The 20,940-nt window shown below is 41.8% G+C and overlaps 1 non-coding gene across 1 annotated transcript; it reads left to right on the top strand.

The window, feature by feature from the left end:
* Positions 1-20,483: 20,483 nt before the first annotated feature.
* On the top strand, positions 20,484-20,590 carry LOC129620298 (U6 spliceosomal RNA). Its single transcript, XR_008698485.1, has one exon. It is a non-coding gene; the product is annotated as a U6 spliceosomal RNA (small nuclear RNA).
* Positions 20,591-20,940: the final 350 nt, after the last annotated feature.

Raw genomic sequence — 20,940 nt, forward strand, 5'->3', positions numbered from 1 at the left:
GGTCTCTTAAGTATAATACTGTTCTACAATTAGACCGGGTCTGTAAGGAACAAGGGAAATGGGTAGAAGTAGCATATGTGTTGCCCTTTTTCTCTCTGCAAAATATGCCAGACTTATGTCCTAAGGGTATAGATTTGGGCGTGAAACCTTCAGCTCCCTCCTTTACAACTCCTGTCTCAGTACGACCTCAGACTACACTCATTTCAGTAGAAACTCAGACCATCGAAGTAAGAGATGAGATGGAGGACAGGAGACAAAGAGAAGAGGAAAAACAGGTTTCTCCAATCTATCCCTGGGATCATATGCGCAGAGCAGCCAGAGAGACTGAGGAACAGCCACACAAGCTGTTGCCTCTTTATGAAACAGCCACCGGGAGAAATAATCAGTCTGTGAGAGTTAATAAGCCTTTCTCTTATCAAGAAATACAAAGAATCAAGGAGGATCTGGGAGACTATTTAGAGGACCCAGAAAAATATATTAGAGCCTTTAAAGGTGTTACTCTGCTTTATGACCTCACTTGGAAGGATGTGATGTATATCTTGGGACAAATGCTGACTCCCGAGTCAAAGACTCAAGTTTTGGAAAAAGTGGTTGCTTATGGAGATGAATGGCTTGGCAATGAATCAGTAGGGAAGAAGGAGAATGAGATAGCGGCCCTCCCCACTGGGAATCAGGCAGTCCCAACTATAGAACCAGACTGGGACTGCAACACAGCTAAAGGAAGATGGGATCAGAGTCATTTTGTTAGATGTATTCTTGAAGGACTTAGGCAGGCAGGCGCGTTCTAAGCCTTTAAACTATGGCAAATTGGCAGACATAGAACAGGAGGAGAAGGAAGCTCCTGGTAAATTCCTAGACAGACTGAGAGAAGGCCTTCGCAGATTCACTGAGATTGATCCCGAAAGTGAAGAGGGAAAAGTGATCTTAAAGGATAGATTTCTCACTCAGTCAGCTCCAGATATCCAACGTAAGCTATTAAAACAGGCGTATGGACTAAATCAGTCTTTAGATACTCTGTTACAACTGGCTCAGACAGTCTATTATGGTAGGGAATATGAGGAAAAGAAAGAAAGGCAAAAAAAGACAAAGGAAAAGGCAGAAGCCTTCGCCACAGCTATGAAAAACGTTCTTAAACAGCCTGAGAAAAATGCCCAGAGGGACCCAGGAGAAAAGGGATGGGCTTGCTATTACTGTGGAAAGGAGGGGCACCTCAAGCAGGATTGCCCTCAGGCATCTAAGCCGCCCCTGGCTCCATGTCCAGTCTGCAAAGGACCACAACGGAGGAGAGACTGCCCCCAGGGACGTAGGTCTCCCGGGTTGGGCTCTCAAGACAATCAGGACTGAAGGTGTCAGGGGGTCCCCACACAAGCTCCCGTCCTAATTACTCCTGAGGAACCCTGGGTATTAATAATTGTGCAGGGCCAATCTGTCGATTTCCTTTTAGATACTGGGGCAACTTATTCTGTGCTTACCGAAGCCCCTGGCCCACTTTCTTCCTGATCCACTTCCGTAATGGGACTGTCTGGACGAGCCAAAAGGTATTATTTCAGTTATTCTTTATCTTGCAACTGGGATTCTGTGCTGTTTTCACACGAGTTTCTGATTGTGCCAGAATCTCCCTCACCGTTTTTGGGAAGGGATATACTGAGCAAGGTCCATGCCTCTGTTTTCATGAGTATGGAACCCTTCCTTTCTCTCCCTTTAGTTGAACAAAATGTAAATCCTAGAGTATGGGCTGATGGAAAATCTGTGGGTTGAGCACAAAATGCCATTCCTGTAGTTGTTAAGCTCAAAGACCCACACGTATTTCCACATAAGAAGCAGTATCCACTGAAACCTGAAGTTAAGGAAGGATTAAAACCCATCATCGAAAATTTAAAGGAGCAGGGACTATTAATTCCCTGTAACAGTCCTTGCAACACTCCTATTTTGGGTATAAAGATATCGAATGGTAAATGGAGACTAGTTCAAGATTTACAAATAATAAATGAGGCTGTAATTCCTTTACACCCCGTAGTGCCTAATCCTTATACTCTATTGTCTGAAATTCCTGAACGGGCCAAATATTTCTCAGTAATTGATTTAAAGGATGCCTTCTATTCAGTGCCTTTGGTGGAAGAAAGTCAATTTCTATTTGCCTTTGAAGACCCTACGCAGCCAGCTTCTCAGTTAACCTGGACAGTTTTGCCCCAGGGATTTCGTGATAGTCCTCACTTATTCGGACAAAGTTTGTCACGGGATCTACAAAACTTTAATAGCTCTGAAGCAGTGGTGTTACAATATGTAGATGATATTTTGCTCTGTGCTGAGACAGAGGAAGCTTGTTCGCAAGCCTCAGAAGATTTCTTAAACTTTCTGGCAGACTGTGGTTACAAGGCATCAAGAGTAAAGGCTCAGCTTTCTCAACAATCAGTTAGATATCTGGGCCTAATCATATCAGAAGGGACTAGGGCCATAGGCCCTGAGAGAATTAAACCTATACTAAATCACCCCCTACCTATGACTGTAAGACAATTGAGAGGATTTTTGGGAATTACAGATTACTGTCGCATTTGGATTCCGGGTTACGGGGAACTTGCCCGGCCTTTATATAAACTTATAGCTGAAACTCAGCAGGCCCAAACCGACAAACTAGTTTGGTCTCCAGAAACCCAAAAGGCTTTTAAGGTTCTTCAGACTGCTCTCCTGCAAGCTCCAGCTCTGAGCTTGCCCACAGGGTCAGAATTTAATTTGTCACTGAAAGAAAAGGTGTGGCTTTGGGAGTTTTGACACAACCCCGAGGGCCTCACCAGCAACTTATTGCTTATCTAAGCAGAGAATTAGATGTAGTTTCACGTGGGTGGCCCCACTGCCTAAGAGTAATTGGGGCAGCGGCTTTATTAGCACCTGAAGCTTTAAAAATAATTAATGGACGAAACCTTACTGTCCTGACTTCTCATGATGTGAGTGGAATCTTAAATTCTAAGGTTAATATTTGGATGACAGACAGTAGGCTTCTTAAGTATCAGTCATTGTTGTTAGAAAGACCAGTAACTAAGCTTAAAGTTTGTGGAAATCTAAATCCTGCCACTTTCCTTCCTGAGAAGGAAAATGAAACACCTGATCACGATTGTTCTCAATTCCTAACTTTAAACTATGCAGCTCAGGAGGATCTAAAGGATACCCCATTAGACAATCCTGACATGGAAATATTTACAGATGGCAGTTCTTTTGTTCGGGATGGAAAGCGTAAAGCAGGTTATGCCATGGTGACTGCTGAACAGGTTTTGGAAGCAAAATCTCTCTCCCAGGGAACCAGTGCTCAGTTAGCGGAGCTTGTGGCTCTGACCCGAGCTCTAGAGTTAAGCAAAGGGCAGCGGATGGGCCTGATAATCTATGTGAGTCTACTTCTGTTGACTCCAAAAATCCTGAGTCTGCCGTTGGATCCTCAAGACAATGTCTTCTTGTCCTGGGCTCACTCCTACGCTGCATTCCACAATTGGTCTAACTGCTGGGTCTGTGGAGCACTCCCCTCTTCATCAGTGGAAGGCTTCCAGAGGTGGACATCTCCACTTCAAGGAAAAGACTTTCTCCAAGTCTGTGAATACCTTCGACATCTGATGACATCTACCAACCCTAAAATGGACTGGTGCAACACTTTGCACTTTAACTATGGACATAATGTGACTTTTAATTTTGATTCTGATTGTTTTGTTCTTGCTGTTTGCTTCCTGCATCTGTAATTGTATAACTGGATTTGTTTCTAGCCGCATGAAAGCTTTTAAGTTACAAATGGTTGCTCAAACTCCTGCTACTGCTGTAGCTTCCTCCAACTACTATTTGGGGCCCCTGGATCAGATATCCTCAATATGAGGATTAGGAGAATATGTTGCCTCACCAATTTAGGGACAACGCCCCCTTGTCAGCTCGGAAGCAGTTACGGAAAGAGAACGATGCCCCTTTCCCTAGGCAACATAATTCTCCTAAAAGAAAAGTGGGGAATGAGAGAGTCATTTCCTAGGCAGGTTGATAAGGAGTCTAGGGATCCCCAAGGAGAGAGGGGTCTGGAATTTCAAGGAGGAAGAAAGGATAAACTTTTTTTTTCTTTCCCTACATTCCTTAGGACTTTATAACAATAATGTATCCTGCCTGAGGACAGTCTCTGGATTAAACCTTCTGGCTAATTCTGTTATCTTAAAATGTAAATTATGGGAGGTCTTTACAACCTCCAGGCATTCTTTGGAGTATATAACTTCATTGTTAACACTAGCAAGCGGGTATTCTTTCTACCCCCTTCTGATGCCTATGTCAGAAGCTTTCTCTATCTCCTTTATACTTTAATAAAACTTTATTACACAAAAGCTCTGAGCAATCAAGCCTCATCTCTGGCCCCAGATTGAATTCTTCTCCTCCAGGGGCCAAGAATCCCGGTGTCTTCGCGTGATTCAACAGCAACCTTTCACAAGCTATGTGCCTAGACATCTTCCTGGAAATCTTTACCTGAAGCTCAAAAAGCAACTCTATTCAAACATAGATTAAATGATGCTTTTCTCAGCATGCTAAAGAGTAGTCATTGTGATTTGACCTGCACGCTGAGTTTATCTAGTACACACTCCCCAGGACAGTAGTTCGTGTGTCTGTTTATTTATTTATGTGATAGAAAAGAAATAGATTTATTAATATAGGACATGTAAGAGATGCAGACTGGTTCCAAATAGGAAAAGGAGTACATCAAGGCTGTATATTGTCACCCTGCTTATTTAACTTATATGCAGAGTACAATATGAGAAATGCTGGGCTGAAAGAAGCACAAGCTGGAATCAAGATTGGCAGGAGAAATATCAATAACCTCAGCTATGCAGATGGCACCACCCTTATGGCAGAAAGTGAAGAGGAAGTAAAAAGCCTCTTGATGAAAGTCAAAAAGGAGAGTGAAAAAGTTGGCTTAAAGCTCAACATTCAGAAAATGAAGATCATGGCATCCGGTCCCACCACTTCATGGGAAATAGATGGGGAAACAGTGGAAACAGTGTCAGACTTTATTTTGGGGGGCTCCAAAATCACTGCAGATGGTGATTGCAGCCATGAAATTAAAATGTTGTAGCCACTTTCTGGAAAACAAACTCACTCAGAAGGACAATGCAGATAGTGGAATGCAGTTCATTACACCGGTGGGCCCAAGGCAGAGTCTGCTCTTAGCCAAGGACCCCGACCAGCATTTGTGAAAATCTTTTATACCCCATGTGTACGTGTATGAACCCACCACTCCAAATTCCTTGAGACTTACATAAACCAAGGAAAATACAATCCCAATAACCCCATCATTCACGTGCTATGTGCTCATGTGCTCAAACAGTCAAACAATTAGCCAATAATCAATAAACCCGAAGTTACACTCCAAAAGATACAGAAAAATTTATGGCCTGTCTGGAGGAAGGAGTGATTAGTGTATGTTTTCTCTTAGGTGATGAGTAACCTAGACACCATCTTCAATGTTCCCCTGTCTGGAGGGGATCTTATCCTTCCTTCTGTTGTTGTTTTCATAGGCACTAAACACAGAGTTCAGAGTCCATTGGAAAAGTGGCCGAGCATGATCAGCATGAACAGGCCTAAGATGGAGTCCAGGCCCTATGAATTCCTTCTTCAAAAAGACACTTACTCCTTGGAAGGAAAGTTATATCCAACCTGGATAACATATTAAAAAGCAGAGACATTACTTTGCCAACAAAGGTCCGTCTAGTCAAGGCTATGGTTTTTCCAGTGGTCATGTATGGATGTCAGTTGGACTGTGAAGAAAGCTGAGTGCCGAAGAATTGATGCTTTTGAACTGTGGTGTTGGAGAAGACTCTTGAGAGTCCCATGGACTGCAAGGAGATCCAACCAGTCCATTCTAAAGGAGATCAGTCCTGGGTGTTCTTTGGAAGGACTGATGCTAAAGCTGAAACTCCAATACTTTGGCCACCTGATGCAAAGAGTTGACTCATTGGAAAAGACTCTAATGCTGGGAGGGATTGGGGGCAGGAGGAGAAGGGGACAACAGAGGATGAGATGGCTGGATGGCATCACTGACTCGATAGACATGAGTTTGAGTGAGCTCCGGGAGTTGGTGATGGACAGGGAGGCCTGGCGTGCTGCGATTCATGGGGTCACAAAGAGTTGGACACGACTGAGCAACTGAACTGAACTGAACTGAAGAGATGCAAGCAGGTAGGCGTAGAAGCTCTGCCTTCCTGTTGCCTACTTAAATTTCAATTATTTAATACTAAAAAATAAAGTAAAAGTCCCTCAGTTGCAGTAGACACATGTCAGTTGTTCAGTGAGTGGTCACTGCAGAAAGCTCTGTTGGACATCATTATCTAAAATTACTTTTGAGACAATTTGTTTTTCAGATTTAAATGAAAAAAAGATACTTCTCGTTCTTTTCAGACCTCTTTCAGATATAGAAGAAATAGAATTAGCATGTATGGTGGCTAGGTGACAGAAACTTAGAGCTTTCAGCGTTTTATTTTGTGTGTGTGTGTGAAAGTGGTTATTTCAGAAGGTTCTTGGTTGGAACGTGAGGCAGATCTTCATGGGAAATTACTATTTCTGTTGTGCAATCCAACTAGAGCTTGCAAATAAAGGTCTGTGAAGTTGTGAGCTGGTTAAATATTGAAGGAGACATGCGAAAGCTGATGTGAAAGCAAGTTTTGAAGGAACCGCAAACCTTTATTGTCCACAGAGACAAAAAAGGAATTCTTCTCAATCATTTGTTTTCTTTTTTAAATATCTGAGAGATTCAGTATGTTCCCACCAGTAAGAATGTGTCGTAACTGATTCCCAATATCACTAAGTCTATGGATATGGATGCTAACAGCTTGAAAATAATATTTTATAAGGACCTTCTGAGAGGGTAACAGACAGGTGGGCCAGGGGTCTCCAAACAGAGGAAATAGGCTGCAGGTGTCAGACATTTTTATCTCTCTTAAGCGGCAGGAGGAAACAAACTATGGATATTTTTTCCTTCTCTATACAAATTTAAAAGGAGGTTTCTCTTAAAATACTGTTGCCACAATGACACCTGGTTTCACCTGAAGTTAACTGTTCTCAAACCTTGAGATAACCAATGCCTTTTTCTCATGGAAATGTTTGTCTTAAGCTATGCTAACGTATTATGCATTTACCCCAAGCTCGTGTCTTCAAGTCGGTTCTGCCAAATGGCTCAGAACCTACTTGACAAACCAGTATGTAATACCTAGATATTGTTCCCCTAATCTATGTAAATGAAACTATTTGTATGGTGATCTGCCCTTCTTCAAGATTCAAGTTAATCATTTTATGGCCCAGGATGAACCATTTGCTGCCAAGATTATCCCAAAATGCATCTTATGGGTGAGGGGCCTGGTGCCATTCTGAGTTTTAAGACATTCCTTTCTTTCATTAACAGACTATATAACATCCAGCTGAAGACTAGCAGGGGGTTACTCTTTCTGCCCCCTTCTGATGCCTATGTCAGAAGCTTTCTCTATCTCCTTTATACTTTAATAAAACTTTATTATACAAAAGCTCTGAGCAATCAAGCCTTGTCTCTGGCCCCAGATTGAATTCTTCTCCTCCGGGGGCCAAGAATCCCAGCATCTTTTTTCGTTCAACAACAACCTTTCACTTCCATGGATTAAACATAAAAATCAGGCTTAGGTAAGAGTAATCTCTCTTTGAAGAATTTCTAACAGCTACTGCCATACATAGCATAAGCAAACTTAATATACAATGATATTTTCATGTTATTGTTATTTTTCCATAAGATCTTTTACCAGAGTTTTCATGATAAAAAGACTAGCCACACCCATATTTTCTGTTTCCATGTTAAAATTTTTACTAAAAATTGCTGAACAGTTTTATTTCAGTTGTTATACTTTAAAATGACTTCTAAGATTATTATTGTGGAGACATTCTGTGAAACAATAATATGATGTTGGGAAGAATTGAAATTGAATATTTGATGCATTTTAGTTCCCATCAACCCACATGTGTGGAGTGGTCCTTATCACTAGGCCGCCCATCCTTTGTGAGATGAAGCTGCCCCTAGGAAGACTGGCATTTCTGAAGAGGTATTTATCAAACTGTGGGATGAGTTTTCCATTTTTATTGCTGGTCATGCTCTAATGTGTTTGCAGAAGAGATAGTGAAATTGAAATTGGACCGGTCCTATCTCTCCATGCCAGCTGAGAGCTGGCAGGCTGAAAAAAATTGTGCTGTGCAGCTCTCACTCTTTTAAAGCAAAGACTGAAGATATCTTTAAGGAAATGTTTCTTACCGTCTGGGAAAAGACAGACTCCACCACCAATTTGCATATGTTAGAAGGGCCAAAATTTCTTAACATACCATTGAAGGTCCTCGGATGAGTGACTTCAGCCTAACTTTATCAGTTCAACTCCCACCAGGGAACCACACTTCCTCAACATCCCCTTTTGTATCCTGCACTTTCCGGCCTCTCTGCCATTCTTCATGTCATGCTTTGACACTTTCCTCCTCCAGCTCTGCTCTGCTCATTGAATTCCTTCAAGGAACATCTCCAACAGATTTATCTCTAATGAATCTATTCGATAAATTACCATAAAGTGTCATAAAGGAAGCATTCCCTTGTGAATCTATACTTAGTCACATGCAATAGAGACTATCAATCAACTAATGCTTTTCAAAAATGATTTATTTAACAAGTGCTCTACACCATACACTGGGCTGCTCTTGCATTGCGTTACAAGTAATGGCAACAAAAATTGCAAAATCAAACAGTGGTTTGGACTCTGTGGGAGAAGGCGAGGGTGGGATGACTTGAGAGAATAGCTCTGAAGCATGTATATTACCATATGTGAAACAGATCACCAGTCCAAGTTCAACGCATGAAACAGGGCACTCAAAGCCAGTGCTCTGGGACAACCCAGAGGGGTGGGATGGGGAGGGACATGGGAAGGGGATTCGGGAAGGGGGGACATGTACACCCATGGCTGATTCACGTCAATGTATGGCAAAAAAACACTACAATATTGTAAAGTAATTAGCCTCTAATTAAAATAAATAAATTAAATTTTTTTTTAAGTAAGGGAATTTTTCTCTTCCATAAATGGAATACCAGAGCTGGATTCACAGAATGATTGAAAATATGGAAGATTTAGGCTTCATTTATCCTCCGGCTCTGCTCTCCTTACTGTAGGACTGTTGTGTTCATAGTTACAAGATTCCGTTCACCCTAGACACACCTTCCATGTTCCTGATGAGAGGAATAAGGAGACAGTGATGCCATACGCCAGCATAATGGAGTGAGGATCTTCATGACAGTCAGGACCACTTCATGAAAATATGTTCCTCTACAACATCAGTGACGACACTAGCGAAGACGGCAAGTCAGCCTTTGCAGAACTCGGGAGTTCAACAACGGCTGGCCACAGTCCCAGTTTATCCAGGGACAAAGCCCGAACGTCAGTAAAAACAGTGAGGTTTCTGTGCTTTAACTTGCCCAGTTGCCTCTTCCTCACACCATCTCTGTGGGGCCCTGAGAACCAACAGCCTCAGGATGATAGGAGATCTGAGGAGCAGCGGCCCAGATGTGTCTGGATGGGGAAGAATGAAGTAAAAGCTCCCAAAGCTTCACCCTTGGGGAACTGGCACTCTCCAGCCTGTCTGAAGCTCCCTGGAAACCCCCACTTCCAAGGCTGTTCCTTATTGGACCTCACTCAGAAGTTGCCTGCTCTGAGCAATTTTCTTCCATGCATACTTTAGTGGTGACTGTTTAATATCACAGCTGCCTGAGGAGGGAGTAATATTTGGATGAAACACAAAGCTCACCAAAAATAAAAGTTTTCTTTTAAAAAAAATCTCAGGGATGAAATATCCATAGAAGCAATGAGAAAAACCCAACATATTCCTGGACCTCTAGAAGTCAATATGCTTATGCAAAGCTGTATGCATTCCAAACGTCCCAAACACGGACTTCAGGGAAACTTGAAGGTCTGTGCAAGTGTCGAGTGAAGACTAAGGCAGAGTTGTACACTCTAAACACACTGAAGACGGATCCCCAAGATGAACACAGAGCTCATTAGCACACACTGGAGACTGCCTATGTCAAGACATTTAAATAAATCTCTGTATAACTGTTACCTGACCACTAAGACAACAAGGCAGACGCTTCAGTGGTTCCATGTGAGAAAGAATACACACTTTATAGAATTAGTTCAGGAAAGTAATCAAAGCAAAAAAACAACAAAAACTACAAGAAAATCAACAATCACCAACTCTGAAGAGGGGCAGGTGGAGAATCTGATTTCCATACTGTGTTATTTAAAATCCCAGTGTTCAAACAAAATATTATAAGACATTTAAAGAAGCAGTAAGGTATGGCTCCTGTGCAGGAAAAAATAAGTCAATAGAAACTCTGATAGCTCTGGAGGACTTATGAAACAAAGATGTTAAATCGACTATTAAAAATATGTGGAAAAAAAAAAAGAAAGGAACCATGTCTAAGGATTTAGTGGTGTTCAGTTGCTAAGTCAGGTCTGACTCTTGAAAACCCATGGACTGTAGCCTGCCAGGCTTTGTCCTTGGTCCATGGGATTTCCCATGTAAGAATGCTGGAGTGGCTTGCCATTTCCCTTTCCACGGGATCTTCCCAAACCAGGGATGGAACCTGGGTCTCCTGCACTGACAGGCAGATGTTTTACCAGCTGGGCCAACAGGAATTAGAGGAAACATTAAAACAAATAGAAAATATCAAAAAAAAAAAAAAATTGGAAAAAGTTATCAAATAGAAACAGGAGTTGACAAGTGAAATAACTGAGTTCACTGAGGGGCTGAACAGCACATCTGAGTTACCAGAAGAAAAGGACAGGAAACTGTAATACAAGTCAGTCAATATGTCCAATCTTGGTTCCTACAGTAAAGAATCTGCCTGCAGTGTGGGAGACTGGGATTCAGTCCCTGGGTCAGGAAGATTCCCCAGAGAAGGAAATGCCAACCCACTTCAGTATTCTTGTCTGGAGAATCCCATGGACAAAGGAGCCATGGGATCTCAAAGACTCAGACAGGATTGAGCAAATAACACAATCCAAATTAAAGAAATTAAAGATAAATAAGATAAGTGAACAGGGTCTCAGAGACTTATGTGATTATCATAGGTACTGACATTCATGTAATAAGTGCTAGAAAGAGGAGAGAGAAAGAAAGGGGCAGATAGAATCATTTCTAAAAGTCTCAAAACTTCCCAAATTTGATTTTTAATACATAAATCTACATTTCAAACTAAATTCTGTTGATTTTTAATTTAAAAATATTGTAAATATGTAAAGCATCACATATTAAACATATAATTTTAAAAGTATTTACTCATAATATTTGTCTATTTTTTTACTATTAAAAAATAGACAGAAATTTTGTACAAACTTATGTTCTTTATGATACTTTTGAATCTATATATCTTGCTCAAAATCTTGCATCACAAGTTCAGAATATCAGTTCTTTTCTTTTAAGCATGCAAGCCATTGCAAAAATGCCTTTTATTATATCAATAAAATCTTTGGTTTTTTACAAATTAAAAATGCATGAAAATTAAGTGAATGTGAAACACACAGGCCAGAAATAAAGAAAGAATGCCTCTAGGGCTTTAAAGAGATAATTACTTCTAATATTTTCTTGCATTTTCTCCCGGTATTTTTGCTAGGAATGCATGTTTAAAAATAGTTAGAATGGTAGCATTGCTGTATGCACAGGTTATAGATAGAACAGGAACAGATGACAACTTGTAAAAAAAATAATATCCACTAATAATTGGCTCATTTATATTTTCTAAATTAAAAATATGCAGTGTGTGGACCTAATAGAAGCAGAAGATACTAAGAAGAGGTGGCAAGAATACACAGAAGAAGTATACAAAAGAGATCTTAATGACCCAGATAATCACAATGGTGTGATCACTGACCTAGAGCCAGACATCCTGGAATGTGAAGTCAAGTAGGCCTTAGGAAGCATCACTACAAACAAAGCTAGTGGAAGTGATGAAATTCCAGCTGAGCTATTTCAAATCTTAAAAGATGATGCTGTGAAAGTGCTGCACTCAATATGCCAGCAAATTTGGAAAATTCAGCCGTGGCCACAGGACTGGAAAAGGTCAGTTGTCATTTCAATCCCAAAGAAAGACAATGTAAAAGAATGTTTAAACTACCTCACAATTGCACCCATTTCATATGCTAGCAAAGTAATGCTCAAAATTCTCCAAGCCAGGCTTCAACAATACGTGAACCATGAACTTCCAGATGTTCAAGCTGGATTTAGAAAAGGCACAGGAACCAGAGATCAAATTGCCAACATCTGTTGGATCATAGAAAAAGCAAGAGAATTCCAGGAAAATGTCTATTTCTGCTTCATTGACTATGCCAAGCCTTTGACTGTGTAGATCACAATACACTGTGGAAAATTCTGAAAGAGATGGGAATACCAGACCACCTGACCTGCCTCTGAAGAAATCTGTATGCAGGTCAAGAAGCAATAGTTAGAACTGGACATGGAACAACAGACTGGTTCCAAATAGGAAAAGGAATACGCCAAGGCTGTATATTGTCCCCCTGCTTACTTAACTCATATGCAGAGTACATCATGAGAAACTGGGGACAATATACAGCCTTGACGAACTCCTTTTCCTATTTGGAACCAGTCTGTTGTTCCATGTCCAGTTCTAACTGTTGCTTCCTGACCTGCATACAGATTTCTCAAGAGGCAGGTCAGGTGGTCTGGTATTCCCATCTCTTTCAGAATTTTCCACAGTTTATTGTGATCCACACAGTCAAAGGCTTTGGCATAGTCAATAAAGCAGAAACAGATGTTTTTCTGGAACTCTCTTGCTTTTTCTATGATCCAGCGGATGTTGGCAATTTGATCTCTGGTTCCTCCACCTTTTCTAAAACCAGCTTGAACATCAGGAAGTTCACGGTTCACATATTGCTGAATATGTGATGCTGGTCCCATCACTTCATGGCAAATAGATGGGGAAACAATGGAAACAGTGGCAGACTTTATTTTGGGGGCTCCAAAATCACTGCAGATGGTGACTGCAGCCATGAAATTAAAAGACGCCTGCTCCATGAAAGAAAAGTTATGACCAACCTAGAAAGCATATTAAAAAGCAGACATATCACTTTGCTGACAAAGGTCCGTCTAGTCAAGGCTCTGGTTTTTCCAGTAGTCATGTATGGATGTGAGAGTTGGACCATAAAGAAAGTTGAGCACCAAAGAATTGATGCTTTTGAACTGTGGTGTTGGAGAAGACTCCTGAGAGTCCTTTGGACTGCAAGGAGATCCAACCTGTCCATACTAAAGGAAATCGGTCCTGAATATTCATTGGAAGGACTGATGTTGAAGCTGAAGCCCCAATACTTTAGCCACCTGATGAAAAGAGCTCACTCATTTGAAAAGATCCTTTGCTGGAAAGATTGAGGGCAGGAGGAGAAGGGGACAACAGAGGATGAGATGGTTGGATGGCATCACCGACTCAATGGACATGAGTTTGAGTAAACTCTGGGAGTTGGTAATGAACAAGAAGGCCTGGCGTGCTACAGTCCATGGGGTCCCAAAGAGTCAGACACGACTGAGTGATTAAACTGAACTGAAGTTATGTGGATTGCTTTCAACTCATTCTTCATCCATTTGAACGATAATCAAAATTCCTCTTCAATATTCAGGAGAAGAATAAGTTGATGGACATAACTTCTTTCCCTCTATCCTCGTCTTCAGAAGACATTCATCCAGGTGAGTTCTGTTGGACCAAAGTGGACCTCCCAATACTCTCAACCAATGAGACACAAGGCCCAGCATGTGCTGCTCCAGAGCGCTCCCACCCCCACCCTGTGCCCCCCGATTGTGGCCAGTGCTCTCCCAGTAGGTCCCCCTTCACTCCTGCTTTCTACTATTGTCTTCTATGAGTGTGATTTTTTCAAAATAGATGATAGAAATGAAAACACAATAAGAAAGAGAGAAAGGACGCTCTGGTTGTGTCAGTAATCAACACGTGAAAACGATGGAATCGTGCTGCGTTCACGATGCTATTAATCTAGTCTCCCTGAGATCCACAACATGCAGTGGGCTAAGGCCAAGAAAGTAAAGAAAATTCATGAAAGAAATACAAAAGTCTGATAACAATATGGCGGAAATTCCATCTTGTTGGTAATTACAGAAATACAACTTGAAACATTGATCCATTATGCTCATCTCTAATCTTAGTAAAGATTTAGAGTAGTAATAATTTTGTGAATATGTATTACTGAGAGCAAAACTCAGTGCAGACCTTTTTTTAAAGATTGCACCCTTTAAATCTGTAACACGACTTTCTATCATTTATCATAAAGAAGCTACAAAAATAAATATAATTCACAGCACTATTTAAGAGAAAACCAGAGCACCAATAACAGGAAATTATTAAAATGGAGATCTAAACTCCAGTTCTTTTAGAAAATGTGTTTTTTAATTATTTAATAACATGTAAGAATGCTCAGCCCTGGGTGTTCTTTGGAAGGAATAATGCTAAAGCTGAAAGTCCAGTACTTTGGCCACCTCATGCAAAGAGTTGACTCATTGGAAAAGACTCCTATGCTGGGAGGGATTGGTGGTAAGAGGAGAAGGGGACAACAGAGGATGAGATGGCTGGATGGCATCACTGACTCGATGGACATGAGTCTGAGTGAACTCTGAGAAAGTAACTAATGAGCTAATGCCCTGATACAAAATTGGTGTTTTGGGTCTCACTTTTAATTATTACTTAGACTTCAAAACATTATTGAGTGTGTAGCATACAGTTAGACATAACCGTGTTGCCCCAAATCATGATAAGAAAGGGATATGGCAATCACTTTACTCCAAGAGAAAATCATATTTAGAAACTGCCATGAGCTAACTGTACTCAATGTGATAGGGATAAACTTACAGAACATACTCTGGAACCATTTTAGTACTGAAAGAAGTACTTCATCAAGAAGTCCTCAGTGTGTAGGTGAGAAATGATTAATGTTTCCCAACAATCAGTAAAATAAAAGATACATAGATGGTGAATAGATGATGATGACAGAGACAGACAGACATAAAGGATGTAGACATTTTTTTAAATAACACAAGAAAAGGAACAAAATGCAATTTAAAATGAAAGACTTATTTACTTATTACATTTGTTCACTTATCACTATTATTTTCTCTATTCTGTAAAGAGAACCAAGAATCAGAATTTCTGAATTTTCATTCTCCGCTGGTATTCTATGGGCATATATCACAAAAGGCACTCCACAAAAATTAGAACTTAACTGGATTACTAGAAATCCAGCCTCATATCTCTATAAACATTCCTAGTGTGATAACATGAGTCAGATGAAGAAATCTTGGTTTTCCCTCCAGTCTGAAGCCCAGACAAAGCATGAGTTTAAGAGAGACCTGCATGATCAATCGTGCTCAACTCTTCATGACCCAATGGACTATAGCCTTCCACGTTCCCCTGTCTATGGGACCCTCCAGTGGGTTGCCATTTACTCCTCCATCAGATCTTTCCGACCCAGTGGTCAAATCCATGTTTCCTGTGTCTCCTGCATTGGCAGGAGAATTCTTCACCACTAAGCCACCTGGAAAGCCCATAAGAGAGGCCTTCCCTGTGCTTATTATCTCCTGGTCCCAGCGGGTTGCAACTACCTAGCTTTATAACTCAGAGTTAGTAGAAAGAATTATTTACAAGTATTTCCTCCCAGGTTGGAGAGACTCCTGGACCACATTTTATCACTGCCCCAAGGAAGAACAATAAAATAAAAGATGAAATTCTAAATGGTAGAGAAATAAAAAAAATCTTGAAAAATATCTCTTCTAACCACATGGATTTTCCACCCAAAAGCTCTATTTACTTTACTTATGTAAGTTTAAAAGTCCTACCATAGTAGGGTTAAATTTTCCACTATATTCCTTTACATGCCTCTTCCTTAAGGGTGAAGAAAGATGGGAAGTTTTATAACCCACTGGAGGTTATGCTCCAGGTACAATCACCCATTGCCTGGACAGTTTAAGTGAACAATTCGTTTTGAAACCAGTGTAGACATGATTTTAATATGCTTATGCTTTCTTCCATTCTATATTCCCAATGTTGTTTTAAGATTAAAGGTGCTCTAGGTATCTGGAAACAGTGACCTGATCTCTAATTTACTGCCTAAACCCAACATTTCAACTCAGCCCACTTCTAAATATAACTGCACATACGTGTGTGGCATGAATAGTGTGTTTCTCTGAAGATGTGAGTGGTGATAGGAGAGATTTACAGACCTAAAACACAAAACCTGTCCCTCGGTCCTTAGAACTATCACTCTCCTTGTTTCGTTTTGTTTCATTGACCTATTTGTCACTGCTTCTGCTTGGTCTTATCCCACTCTAATAGCTTCATTTTCAATTCCGTTCTTTCTTCCTTCTGATAATTATTCTTGGTGTGCATGCTAAGTCGCTTCAGTCATGTCTGACTCTTTGCGATCCTATAGATTGTAGCCCACCAGGCTCCTCTGTCCATGGGATTCTCCAGGCAAGAATACTAGAGTGGGCTGCCATGCCTGCCCTCCTCCAGGAGATCTTCCCTGACTCAGGGATCGAACCTGCATCTCCTGCATTGCAGGCAGATTCTTAACTGCTGAGCCACCTAGGAAGCCCAATTATTCCATAAGTAAGAGTACGTCTCAAGATTCAAGGCCTGTGTCAGAGACTGCTTGCTGATCATCAATCCTATTTCCTTGCATTTTAGGCCATGGTCAGGCTGTGTTTCCTAGCTTCATATAGAGCCAGTGGGAATGACTTGTATATGTTCCAAGTCAGAACCATAAAAAAATATTCTGGGCATAGCTCCCCACGCTCTTTACAGGTGTCGTGGCTGAACACTGGCCAGCAAGGTGAAGATGGTAACGCTTTGGCAGCCTGAGTCCCTGAATAAAATATAAGGAACAGAATCTCCTACATCTAGAAACTCTGATGTGGACCCATGTGCTCTGGTTAGATGAGCAGGAAATAAATTTTCTCTGTCACAGCAATGGAACTTGCACATTTGTTTTCTGTATCAATTAGCCTACAGTAAACCAATCTAGAAATTGGTGTTTTGAAGTGGGGTGCTGCCCTAATGAAACCCTAAAATGTGTGCATTGTTGTAGCAGGCAGGCAGCAGGGGTCCAGGAACACCAGATAGTCTTGCCGTCTGTGCTGAGCCACTTGGCGAAACTGCCGCCGGGGCTAATGTGGTCAGCAGAGTAGCTGGGTCAGATTGAGAGTGGGAGCATTGTGTGTTTGGGCGGCTTTAGGCTGAGCTCAGCAGGTTTCCCAGGTGGCCCTAGTGGTAAAGAATCTGCCTGCCAGTGCAGGAGATGTAAGAAGCTTCCCTGGCTTGGGAAGATCCCCCAGAGGAGGGTAATGCACCCCACGTCAGTATTTTTGCCTGGAGAATCCCATGGACAGAGCAGCCTGGCGGGCTACAGTGCATAGCGTCACACAGTCCAACACAGCTGAAGCAGCTTGGCTCGCATACATGTAGGCTAAGCATGGGGGCTTCCCTGGTAAAGACTCTGCCTGCAATGCAGGAGACCCCGGTTCGATTCCTGAGTCAGGAAGATCTGCTGGAGAAGGAATAGGCTACCCACTCCAGTATTCTTGGGCTTCCCTGGTAGCTCAAATGGTAAAGAATCTGCCCGTAATGTGGGAGACCTGGGTTCGATCCCTGGGTTGGGAAGATCCCCTGGAGAAGGGAACTACCCACTCCAGTATTCTGGCCTAGAGAGACAAAACATCCGTGGTTTTCAAGCAGAAATGAAAGAAAATACAGAACATCTAAAAATAAAGAAAAGCCAAGTGCTTATGGGTTCAAATAGAAGAGAATAAGACCAATTAGAGCTTTGAGCAACGAAGGTTACTACGACTCTTCAATTGAACAGTGACCTCGAGCTGCCTTAAATACCAGACTCCACCCTTTAAGATGCCTTTTATTTAAGGATCATGGGAGGAAGAAGAAAAGACATGTCCAGGAATGAAACTGGGTGTGGTTTTCCCCCATGCAACTGACCAGAAATAGATAAGTCAGAAGCATGATGGGAGGGTGTCACCCAAGAAACTGTGATTCTGGCCTGAAAAAAATCCTGTGATTGTTAGGTGACCTTGAAAAATCCTTCAGGGGTTAAACTTTGCACAAGTCAGAAGCAAACTGCAAGCCCTCAGTCATTAAGGAGGGCATCTCCCCTGTGATCTGCCTGAGGGGTAGCCATAGAGAAGGGAACAGAAAACCCTTACAAATGAGAATCCATTTTGTTCTGTTGTATAAAAGTCAGCCTCCAAAATGAGCCATTCAAAAAACAAATACTTGTAAGCTCATACAGTTTCTGGGGGTCAGGAATCTGGAGTCAGCTCAGCCAGGTGGTCTGGTTCAGGCTCTCTTGGGAGAGTTCGGTCACGGTGCTGGCTGGGGCTGCGATAGTCTGAAGGCTCATCTGGGGCTGGGATGTCTGCTCCTGGTGAGGCCCGACCTCAGACCCAGCGAGTCGATGCTGGTGGTTGGCAGAGGCTGTGGTTCCTCAGCCCAGGGCCTGGCCACTGGGCTGCCTCTGGGTCCTTAAACACAGCCACCAGCGCCCCCTACAGAGGACACCCCAAAAGAGAGCAAGGCAGAAGCTGCACGTGGTCATTCCTGCAGCACCCCATTGGTCAGGCAGCCCAGCCCCATCCAGTGTGAGAGAGGGTGGCACAGGACTTGTATTGGTTCTTAGTGCGGCTGTAATAAAGTACCACAAATCAAGTGGCTTCAAATAGCATCCCATCCCAGCTCTGCAGGCAAGACGTCCAAAATCCAGGGGTCATCAGAGCTGCCTCCTGCTGGAAGGGAGAATCTCTTCCTTGCCGCTCTCAGAGGTTGCTGGCAATCCTTGGCCGTCACTGGCTTGTACATGCATCAGCCAGGCTCTGCCTGCAGCTTCCCATGGGGTCCTACACTCTGGGTCTACAAATCTCCCTGTTTCTTGTAGAATTATGGCTGATTCGCATTGCTGTATGGCAGAAACCATCACAACATTGTAAAGCAATTTTCCTCCAATTAAAAAATACGTTTTAAGAAAGTTCTCTCTTCTTATAGGGAGGGACACAAGTCATTGGATTTGCAGACCCACCCAACCCAGTATGACCTCTCCTGAACTTGATTACATCTGCAAAAAAAAAAAAAAAAGTTGCATTCTGAGAGTCTAGGTAGACCTGGTGGGGGGCGGGGAGGGGGAAGGGTGGTGTGGAGACGCTGTCGGGCCGTAACAGGCGTGGCAGCAGGAGCTGAGAATCGGCGAGGACCCTCTGGGAAGGCCACTGCTATGGCCGTTGACACTGGGGTTAGTTGCTGTCCTCATTGTTACAGTTGTTCTTTACCTCAATGTTCATTGTTTTTCCTTTTTACTCCTCAAATTCTCCTTGGCAATAGGTTCTACTCTGGTGGCTTTCACTACCAATCTGAAGCTGATGGAATACAAACTCCCACCTGCAGCTTTGATCTGTCTTATGAGCTCCAAACCACATTTTGACTTGCCTGGTTAACATCTTGATGCAGGATTCCCAAACCTTTGAAGCAACATTTTCTAAACAGGATTTCCTACATAATCCCCACAGACACATGACAAACTACTCCCATTCCGATATATCATCAATGCCCCTCTAGTGCCACTGTGAACAATCGTTAAATTCACTTCCTTGCATCCACCCATATCTTATTGCGGCCACTGCCCACGTTCATAGCTGGAGCTGATGGCCCTCCTCCTACCATCTTGCTTCTTCGAAATCTGGGCTATTTACAGACACCAGCAGCAGGCTTGCTTCCATAAATTCAGAGGAAAAATGCCACTCCTCTGTTATAGTCAGTGGCTTCTGTTTCAAATTTTTCACTCTGGTATTTAAAAGCCCCAGATTGATGAAGCTCTATCCCCACTAATATAACCTGTCCTTTGTTTTTACTCAAGTTTTTTCTTCTGCATGAACTGTCATTCACAATTCCCGGCGTGTTTTAAGTGATGTCTCCAGTTGTATATTCTTTAAGAAACTATTCCACAGAATTTTTTCTTGAAGTATTCACAGATAAAACTGGCTTCTCCCTTCCTTTAGCCTCAGTATTATAGTGTGCCTCACTTACTGTATATCTGCATCGGAATAAACTCATTTACAGACGTACCTGGCTCTCTGACCAAATGGTAAGATTTTAGAGAAAAGGGGCAGATTCCTGGTCATCTTGCTAACCCCAGGGCCAGACGGAGGAGACCTACCCCAAAGTAGAGGTTTGATAAGTGCCGATTGAATATGTGTTGAATAAATTATTACTGAATTATTTTAGATTCTAAAGTTACGAGTATTGAAGGCAAATATTCAATTAGACACAGTTTTATCATCAAAATCCCATTAAGGCATATTTGTTCCTTCCATTGTAAGGAGTTTCAATGATCACCATCTAAGTTTAAAATGTCAATGTGTTCGCTTCGTCAGCACATATACTAAAATTGGAAGGATACAGAGAAGATTAGCATGGCCCCTTCGCAAGGATTATATGAAAATTCATGAAGCATTCCATATTTTTCCTGTGTATAAAGTAGATATCTAATGAGAACCTACGCTATACTGCAGGGAACTTCACTCCATTCTCGGTCTAGCAAAGACGGGATATACATGTGCATAAAGCTGATTCATTTTGCTGTACAGCAGAAACCAACACAACAGTATAAAACAACTATACTCCAGTGAAATATAAATTTTTTTAAAAAATTTAATAAAAAAAAGTCAGCAGTCAATTCCATGATGTTAGAGAAAGAAAAAGAGAAAGAAACAGGGAGAAAGATAGGTACCCTACTTATCATCCTGTAATCAGAGGAAGATATTGATTCCGTGTTTCTAAGTGCTTTTCAAAAGAAGTTCAGAACAATAGAAGGA

The sequence above is a fragment of the Bubalus kerabau genome, chromosome 9, assembly GCF_029407905.1.
Source record: "Bubalus kerabau isolate K-KA32 ecotype Philippines breed swamp buffalo chromosome 9, PCC_UOA_SB_1v2, whole genome shotgun sequence".
Taxonomy (NCBI): domain Eukaryota; kingdom Metazoa; phylum Chordata; class Mammalia; order Artiodactyla; family Bovidae; genus Bubalus; species Bubalus kerabau.